This window comes from Saccostrea echinata, unplaced genomic scaffold, assembly GCF_033153115.1.
Source record: "Saccostrea echinata isolate AGI-Se365-2 ecotype Australia unplaced genomic scaffold, CSIRO_AGI_Sech_v1 ptg000029l, whole genome shotgun sequence".
NCBI lineage: Eukaryota > Metazoa > Mollusca > Bivalvia > Ostreida > Ostreidae > Saccostrea > Saccostrea echinata.
In genome coordinates, this window is record NW_026889778.1 from 18,193,138 (window position 1) to 18,203,708 (window position 10,571).

A 10,571-nucleotide genomic window follows, 5' to 3' on the forward strand; every position below is an offset into this window, starting at 1 on the left:
GACTTTGATACATATTTCAGATATCCTTAATGGTTCTAGGGTATCATAAGTAGAAATTACATTGTAAAAGACTGTTTAATGATCAAAAACAGTCAGTGTACTTCACTAGTGACACACAAACTTGAGGGGTTAAGGAAAATGTTCACATACTGTTGTACAAATGAATTGCATTCAACAGTTCAGTTTGCTAGGTTTGAAGAACAAACATAAGTCTTCCTCAGCATTGCATTTTCCAAGAGGAATCAAAAATCAATTTTGTATTGATATCATAGATGTTAATCCAAAGATACCCATAAAAAGATACAAGATGTTCAATGAAATAAAGACAAGGTAAGGGTATACAGAAAAGTTTAATGATATTGTACATTTCATATAAAAGTAATAATAAAATTGTTTATGTCAAAATTAAAAATTATTATTTTTCTTCTATCAAATTTCCTTAGGCAGTGATATACATTTATAGGGTTAGGTGTTTGAATATTTAATTTGTATCAGTTGTTTCTCATTGTATGATCACATCACTGTATAAATCATTTACTTACATCAGTATGACGTATATTTTTGGGAATTTCATCTATGACAGTGCTACACATTTCATAATGTTATTCGTGTTATTCATCACCTTTGTGAACTATACACTTGTTTATGCTATTCAGCACATTGTGGATACCATAAGATTACATAAACAAACATGTATTATGCTAATCGAGTTCATTAGATAAGTGAAAAGCCTGCTTCTCCTGAAATTAGTGAAGTCACTGAAAGTCAATCACTCATCTTTAAACCTAACATAACATGCATAAGGTCAACACATGCACATAGTCAATCACTGACACACCAAACATTGATGCTACACCCTTTAATCCAAAATTGTGCCATAGCCACATCAGTGTTGATATACAATTATGGAGTATTTACACAAAAAATACCAATAGTCACTGAGACAATCCTTTTGTCATTTGTATTGCCCCTTCTTTTCTACATACAGTGGAATTGTTTTGATGTCAAAAAATCTAATAAATTTTCAATAATATTTCATGTTGGTATAAATAATACACACATCACTGACATGTATTTTTTTTTACTGTTTTCTTCATGGCAAGTGGGCCTTGTTTTTCTCTTGCTGCTATGTGGAGTTGTAGACGATTGCTTATTCTGTTCTGTAGGTTCTCTCTGTTTTTGTTGTAGTTCTCCAACATGGTAAAATTAATCCAAAGATTTCTTAAAATGAAAAATAAATTCTAAAGATCTATGAGTATAACACAAATAAAGTAAAATATACCAATATCTAAAATGTGCTTTCTGATTAAATTAGAAAGAGATTTTAGAAGTATTGATTTACTTCACATATTACTTCAAGTACTGATTTACTTGGTATTTAACTGCATAAAAAACAATGATGTCAAGAATAAGTGGCTTCAGAGATTTTGATGCAATATGGAAACAGTTACTGATACTTTTCTTTTGCAGTTCCCTTTCTCCATAATCATTTGTAAATTACATAACTAATAGGAAAACTAGGGTGTGGTGATGTTCCTTTTGTATATACATACATGTAGCCTGTTGACAATTCATTTGGACATTCTGTTATGACACATGGGTGAAGGTTCTTTTCTGTTTCCTTGCGTGCTCCATCGTTGATCCTGAATGCATGCAATATTTTATTAAAATATAAATAATGCATTTGACTTGAATTTTTTAAATGCTTTTAAAATCTTGATCTCATAAACAAATTTGCAGTTAACTATTCTCAGCGTTTTCACCAAGACTAAATATTTATCGATAAGGTATAGTACAGAAATGACTATTCATCTATGATTTTATTATGTCAAGTTTTCATGGTATAATGATATCTTCACTTGCATAAACATACTAGCTTTGTAACTAAGTTTCTTCATAACAGATACTTTTCTTAACATAATATCAGTAAGCTTACAACTTGTCTCGATAAATCCAAAGAAGCTTTGTTGATGACTGTGACCCATCTGAGGGAACTGGATTTTGCTGTTTACAGTCAGTATTTCATGACCCATAAATGTTACAATTAATTTAGATTCATACTTACTTATGGTTACTTATGGTATTTTTCCAACACAGGTCCTGTCAAGGTCCTCTTCGTCGGACTCCAAAATTGCTTTGTGACTACTTGGGTGACTACTTGGGTGACTACTTGGGTGACTACCGGTGTAATCGGTTTTAAAATCTACTTTGTAATTATAGAGCACATCCTGGTCCTTCCAGAAGTTGTCTAGTCTATTCTTGAAAGTATTCAGAGTTTTAGCACTTACAACATCCTCTGGTAAGCTGTTCCATAGACTGACAGTTCTAACACTGAAGCTGAATTTTCTTATATTGAGTCTCGGTCTCTGTACAAACAGCGTCTTGGAATTCCCTCTTCCTTGTTCCCTAGTAACGTGGTCTCTCCTTAACTTGATAAAGTCTGCTGCTAATGGGTCATACTTTCCACTTGTTATTTTGTACACTTCAATCATATCTCCTCGGTGGCGCCTGTACTTCAGCGTTGGTAATTTTAGTTTCTTCAACCTTTCTTCATAGCTTAATTTTGCCAATCCTGGAATCTGCTTGGTAGCTCTTCTCTGCACTCCTTCAATCATCTCTATGTGTCTTGATTTGAAAGGGAACCAGACCGAACTCGCATAGTCTAAATGTGTCCTGACAAGTATCTTATAAAGAGGAATGAAAGTTTCTTCGTCCAAATGTTGAAAAGTTCGCCTTAACATTGCAAAAATAGAGTTTGCCTTTTTCACCTTCTCGCTTATGTGTCTATCAAAGCTGAGTTGTTCATCTATGATGACTCCTATGTCTTTTTCCTCTTGTACCTTCTCCATAGTGCGTCCTAACAGCTCATACTCAAAGTCTTGGTCTGGGTCTTTCTTTCCAATGTGCATGTGTTTACATTTTTCTGGATGGAACTTTAAGAGCCAGGTGTTACTCCATTCAGTTAGTTTCTCAAGATCTCTTTGAAGTGTCATTTTATCTTCCCTACCCTTAACTATGTTGAAGATTTTCGTGTCGTCGGCAAATAGGTACACAGTAGAGCTCACGATATCAGGGAGATCGTTGATAAATATGACGAACATTATCGGCCCAATTACTGACCCCTGCGGAATGCCGGAAGTTACGCTATGCCATTTAGATGTTGCCCCGTTTATGGATACCTGTTGTTTCCTTCCACTTAGGTAGTTCCTTATCCAGTCTATAAGTTCTTTCCCTATTCCATATGCTTCCAGTTTCTTAAGCAGTCTGTTATGTGGGACAGTATCAAAGGCCTTCTGATAGTCCATGTAGATACAGTCAACATCATGTCCACTGTCCAAAGCCTCTGTCCATTCCTCTAATACCCTTAACAGTTGTAGTGAAGTTGATCTACCACTGATAAAGCCATATTGTTTAGTTGTAAAGAGGTTGTTGCTTACAAAATGCTCTATTATGTGGTCCCTAACTAGTCTCTCCGTGACTTTACACACCACTGACGTTAAGCTCACTGGTCTGTAGTTTCCTGCTATCGCCTTGTTTCCTTTTTTAAAGATCGCGCTAATACGTGCTGTTTTCCATTCTTCTGGAACTTTTCTCTCATCTACTGACTTCCTAAAGATCCTTGCTAGGGGTTCTGCTAATTCCACTCTTAATTCCCTCAATAGCCTTGGATGCATGTTGTCTAATCCTGGTGACTTATCTGGCTTTATATCAGTGCTTTGATAATTTCTTCCTCCAGTATTCTTAATTCTGTCCACTCCTTCTTCATAGGGCGTTTGTCCAGTTCGGGTATGGCTTCCTCAGGTTCTTGTGTAAAAACGCTACTAAAAAAGTCTGCTAAAATATTTGCTTTCTCTTCATCCACTTCTGTTTTATTGGACTTTGGATTTTTAGGGTCGACACACAGTTCCCCGATTCCTTGTCTCGTTTTACTTTTTGAGTTAATATACTGCCATATCTTTTTTGGGTTAGTTTTTGCCTCTTGTGCTATACTCTTTTCGAATGACTTCCTTGCTTTCCTCACAAACTTTGCCACTTTGTTCCTAGTCCTATTGTACTTTTTCCTTATATTTGGATCCTTGGTAGCCACATATTTTCTGCACAGTGCGTTTTTTTCTTTAATCAAGGTGACAGTTTCTTTGTCCAAGGGCATTTTCGTTTTTCTGCTTGGTCTGATGGTGACTACTGGCACATATTTATCTTCTATGTCCTCAATTTTTTGTCGGAATTGACGCCACATCTCGTTTACTGTGCTCTGTGACTCCAGAATGCTTTCCCAATCTGTTTCGCTAATTTCCTTCTTCATACCGGCAAAGTTAGCTTTCCTATAAGTCCTCCTCTTTTTTGGTCTGCTTTTCAGTATTGCCCTGCAAACATATTTAAAGCAGATAACACAGTGGTCGCTCTTTCCTAATGGGCTTTGGTATTCCATATCCTCCACAGCATATTCGTCCTTTGTGATCACAAGATCCAAAATGGTTGGAATGTTCGTTCCTCTCCACCTTGTTGGTTTTGTGACGGTTTGGAACATGAAGTTGTCCTGCAGACAATCTATGAATTTCTGCTCAGCAGAGTTTTCACTTTTTTTACACAGTAGATCCCAGTCTATATTAGGATAGTTGAAATCTCCCATAATGAGATAGTGTTTGCACTTCATTCTTGAGGCTTCAGTTATCAGGTTTCTTAAACATTCATTTTTTTCTTCGGTATTGTCTGACGGTGACCGATAAATGAGGCCAACTAGGAAATAGCCTGTGCTGTTTATTTTTATTTTCACAAAAAGCTACTCCTCAAAGGACGCTGAAAGTTTTGCCTCCTCTGCATAAAGAGAATCATGTACATATAAAAGTAGTCCTCTACCTATGCTGCTTTCAATATTTACATGAAACATCCTGTATTCCTTCGTCCAATCCATCGTATATTCAGCTGGATTAGGTGCACATGTTGCATTTTTTGCCTTCACTTCTGTTATTCCTATTATCAATGGCTTTGTGTCCCTTATCCTGACCTGGAACTCATTGAACTTATTTCTAAATTGGTCTGCATTGGTGTAAAAGAGCGAAAGTTTGTTTATCACTTTAAAACTATATACATTATTTACATTCCTCTTTGTATCTTCTAGTCTGGATCGCTTACCCTGAGCTTTACCACTTTCCTTGCCCAAGGTGGACCGCGCACACGGTACTTGAATTCCCCCGAATCATTTTTATTCAATTCCTTGGCTTTCATATACAGTTTCTTTTCATTTTCCCTCTCTGTGCGTGTCAAATCATTTGCAAGTCGTACTTCACTGAATTCAATGTTTTCCCGCAACTTTCCACCTCGTTTAAAGAACTCCACTTTTTTTTCTGGGGTTGAGAAGGTAACGAGCAATGGACGGCGTTTCTTATCCTTATTAAATTTACCAAGTCTCACTAACTTTACCATGTTTTCATCTGCGATGTTCACTTCACAAACATCAGCAATTCCTTTCACCTGATCTCTGTCATAGGAACGACGTACTTCCTTATTGTCTGAGTCACTTTCCTCTATCCCATAGATGATCATGTTACATTCTCTGTTTTTCCTCTCATTAATTTCACTCAGTACTGCTGATACTGGCACGGTGTGTTTTCCAGATTCACTCGCAGTCTCGTCCTCTGTATCAGCTTGATTTGATTCTGTTGATTTCTGTATTGCCTCAGAAACTATCTCCCTCACTTGTTCTTCACTGCATTTCTTCTCCATCTCGTCCTCCAGATACTTAATTCTACTGTCGAACATCTTCATCATGTCTTTACATCTCTCCTCAATTTCTCTGTCCACAATGATATTTTTCTTCACTTTTTCTCGGCATGGCACACAGAACCACATGATATCACTACTGTCCATCAGATTGTATTCTTCGACCGACTTGTCCAAGCACTTAATACAAAAGTGGTCCTTGCATCGTTGGCATTCCAGTAATTTGTCACTGGGGTCAGAGAACGAGTATTTGCACAAGTTGCATTTCCAAATTTCCTCCGTGTCATTTGATCCATTTACAAGTGTATTAGGGGAGTTAGTTCTGGAGTTGTTCCTAGAGTTAGATGCTGATTTAGCAGGTCTACCTCTTCTCTTCAGTTTGTTTTCCCCGCTTTGATCGAGTCCGCCATCTTGGATTTGTTTACTAGCCATCCTTTGTTGGATATTTCGTAAATTTCGTAGGCAAAATAGATTTTCTCCACCACAGATTTATTGCAAAACCTTCTCAAGCACCTTAGAGACCTACCACCACCCTTTTTATGCAATTTGAGCTCTTTTAGTTTGCAGAAAAATAATTTTTCTCTCCTTTGTTTTTCCAGTCCATCTACACCGGAAGTCACGTTAAGTCACGTTCATGAAGCTATACACAATCACAAAATGTTTCAAAGTTAAAGCATTGTAAAATTACTCACAAAACATTTTTTGCAGCATTCTCATTTAATATCGAGAATTATATTCAGTTCACCGAGATTAGCTTTAAACGGTCGAGTCAAAGTCCGAGCACATAAAGTGCAAAGTTCGTAAATCACTATTGTACGTGATTCAACATAATCTAAACATTGCTCTCTTTAATTGCCAATTATATTATCACTAACTTTGACATTAATATACCCGAATAACTTATTTTTTAACAGACAGTTGTGTTTCGGTCTTCCACATGACATGCCTTTATATCAGCTGTTTTAGTGTTTATGCAACGTAAACACTTGCTTTTCCGTGTTTTGGACTTAGGAAATGAATAAATCTCACCTTGTGTATTCTTTCCGGGTACCTCGTATCATTATTACATCTATCCCATGCATAGGACCTCACAATTTTTCGCTGCACAGCGGATATGTTGCATTAAACGATGTCATCTCGCTCCTCCGACATGTGTGTTTTGTCGGAGGTAATGGCGGATGATGTTTCCGCGATTCTGATTGGCTGTGCGGAGATGGCAACTACGTCACCCGTGACGACGTGGAAGCGTGAATATGATCTATTTTTGAAAAGTAGGTCAAAGGTCAAGGGTCACGAGGTCAGTAACCATGGTAGCCATAGTGCCAAGCAATATATACTGTATGTGTGCAAAATATCAAATCCACACCTCTTACAGTTCTCGAGATAAAGGGTGTGACAGGCGATGAGAAAACACTTCATAGTCATTTAAAACCTTGAAATAAACCAACAAATCACAAGTTCCTCCTTTTTTTCAACAATTTAGACCTAAACTGCATTTCTTCTGCCTTCTTTAACACTTCCAAAGTCACAGGAAATTAATACATCAAATAAGATCCAGAAATTAAAGTACGTGTTATTACAAGAAATACATACAATGCCAAATTTCTCACATTTCATTTGAAAATAAAAAAGTTATGGTCAATTAAGAGAACACACTAATATGGATTGACTGACCTTAGCATGATAATCATTATAATGGAAGCTTTCAATGAAGATTAAAGTCTTCTTACAATATATCATCTAAGATTTAAAAAAAAAACACATGCTATTACAAGAAATACAATACCAAATTTGCCATATTTCATTGAAAAATAAAAAAGTTATGGTCAGTTAAGAGAACACACAATACCTGCAACTTTGAAATCAAATACAATTGTATGACTCTTATTCTTCATTGGGACTCCTGTTTCATGCAATCCAAAATCACATTTAAAATTCCCAAACATTTAGTTCTGAAAAGAAAATTACCAAACATTCTTAACTGAATCAAGTGGTAGTCATCTACTTCTGTCCTCTAGATGCCGGATGCTAATTAAGGTTATGTTATAAATGTATGGATATTAATTTGACTTTTTCACACAAAATGAGAATGGAAAATATACTTTTTTTAAGGCATGAAAGGGATGGAGTAAGGTATGGAGCCAAGACTTTTTTTTAAAAAGTTTTTTTTTGTTTTGTTTGTTTGTTTGTTTTAAATTTTGTTTTGATTTTTTTTTTTTTTGCACAGGTCCCACCGTGGTGATAAATATTGTATGGTCCCTAATAACAGAGCAATACACAAACATGCCGCTGGAGCTGCTTTTGATTTTACATCCGGTCACTTGTAGCCATCATCACAATTACATCCCATGGGCCCACATAATTCATCTGGTGCCTCAGAATTGGTACCATATACGATTTACATTACGGTCAGGTGTAGCTACCGACTGAAGGAAAAAAAAATTAAAAAATGGCCTATAGACAAAGGACGACAACTCTTATTTCATTGAACAAATATTCGAAACTAAAGTGCATACTTCGTAGATAGTTGCAGGGATCACATATTTATACCCGCACTTTCTAAAGAAAGCTCGGATAGATTGTCATTATTCTGTTCCATTCGTCTGTCTGTCACACTATCTCCTTCCTTAAACTACTCCAATTAACATTTTAAGCAGCAGTCAATGCATCTTTTGAAATATGATTGGCGGTGCCCTCTACATATGCAAAAATTTTTTGAAATTTTCATTTTCACCTTAGGGGTCAAACTGGTTCCCTGAACTCCTCTTACATTTTTGTACAGTGTAGTAGATCATTAATATTTTGGAATTTGATTGGGAGTGTCCTGAAGATGTGCAATACGGTTTTGTTTTCACCCTAGGGGGAGGGGGCGACTGGGGGTAAAAAAAAAAGGACATTTTTCTTCAAATACTGGCTCCCTGAAATCCTCTTAAATTTTTCGCAGTAGGGCATTCATATTTTTGAATATGATTGGGAGTGTCCTGTAGACGTGCAAAAACTTTTCGGAATTTCTATTTTCACCCTGGGGGGGGGGGGGGGATTGGGGGTCAAAAATGACGTTTTGTCTACAAAAACCTGGTTCCCCGAAGTTCTCTTACATTTTTGGCAGTAGCCCATTTATATTTTGGAATATGATTGGGAGTGCCCTGTCGATTTGCAATAAGGTTTAGGAATATCAATGTTCAACCTTTGGGCGATTGTGGGTCAAAAACGACCTTTTTGTACAAAAACTTGGTTCCCTTAACGCCTCTTACATTTTTCGCAGTAGCCCATTCATATTTTGAAATACCGGGTATGACTGGGTGTGTCCTGTAGATGTGCAATAAGATTGAATTTTCGTTTTCACCCTGAGGGCCAAATAGGGGTCAAAAACGACATTTTTATATGATTACTTTCAGTTTCCGGGTAGTCATGACCCCATAAACCATTTAATGTGTCGTAATATAAAGATAGTTTAGGGGCTTTCAGTTTAATTAAAGTTATTCTATTATTTCTGGTTCTAGGGAGTGGGGATGACCCCGGGGACTTAGATATCTAGATACAATTCAGATTATTTTACCAGTATTGCCTTTTAATGACATAAATTACTTTCCACCACTGCAGTGGTGTAGCGTCCATTAAAGCAAAAAGGCAAATGCCTGCACATAATTTTGGGCAAAATTGACGTTCATATTTTTATATAATTTAATTTAATAAATAAACTTTAAAAAAATCACTTTGTACGGAATTGCACTATGTTTGTAATCAAATAAAGTATATAATGCATTCACCGTTCTCTTTGCTCTCAGTCCGCGCTCACCGTTCACTTTGCGCTCAGTCCGCGTTCAGCGTTCACCCACCACTTACCATTCGCTCTGGGTTCGTTCAGCGGTTTGCTCACCATTCACTCGGCAGTAGGGCTGCATGTAGTAATTACGACAGCAAGATTTGTCATTTCGCATAATTTTACCAGGAACATTACTAAACATTACTAATGAAAAAAAAAGATATTTAAATAAAAAATTCATTAAAGATATACTAGTATATATGTACATTGAGGTGACATGCATCTTGAAATGAAAATCTTTGCTTTTTTCAAAAATATACAAAATGTGACTGTTTAATGGGCGAAATTCCCAAAATGCTCCAATAACTAGAAACAAGCATACGTATTTTGTTCAAATAAACAATTTTCTTCTCTTTAAAGCTCTAATTTTGCGTCTATTTTTCGAAAAATTTGTCGGGACCCCCCCCCCCCCCCCCTCAAATCCCCACCTGCGTCGGTAACATTCTTGGCGTGCAGCAAGTTCTGTTTAATATTTTTAAAAGTATTTTATATAACTGTATGAAATTTTAAGACAAAAATCAAAACTGATAGGGGTATTAGTTTGTAGAATTTTTTTTTTATCAATAACATTCCATTATTAAAGATTTCACAGCAGTGTGACACTACCTTTGGATGAACCCTCGTAATTTATAACGAGCTTGTTGGACTTGATTCTATTGATCAGATGATAATGCGTAACGAGCATTTTAATTGACTATCATGGTAACGTATATACACATAACCGTGTGCAAAATGTATAGAATTTAATAATCAAATATTCATAAAAACTTTTATAGCTACACTGTACTCTCTCTCTCTCTCCCCCCCCCCCTCTCTCTCTGTGTGTGTGTGTGGGGGGGGGGGGGGTTGAGGGTGTGTGTGTGTGTGTGTGTACAATTTTTTCCGCATAATTTTTAACATAAAAAGAATCATATTATATCCTATTACATCTGAACTTAAGGATAACATAACGGTAGAAAGAAACCTTTTTTATTCAGTCTGATATTTTCACGGTCAGTATTTGTCTTCATTTTAATCAATCAGA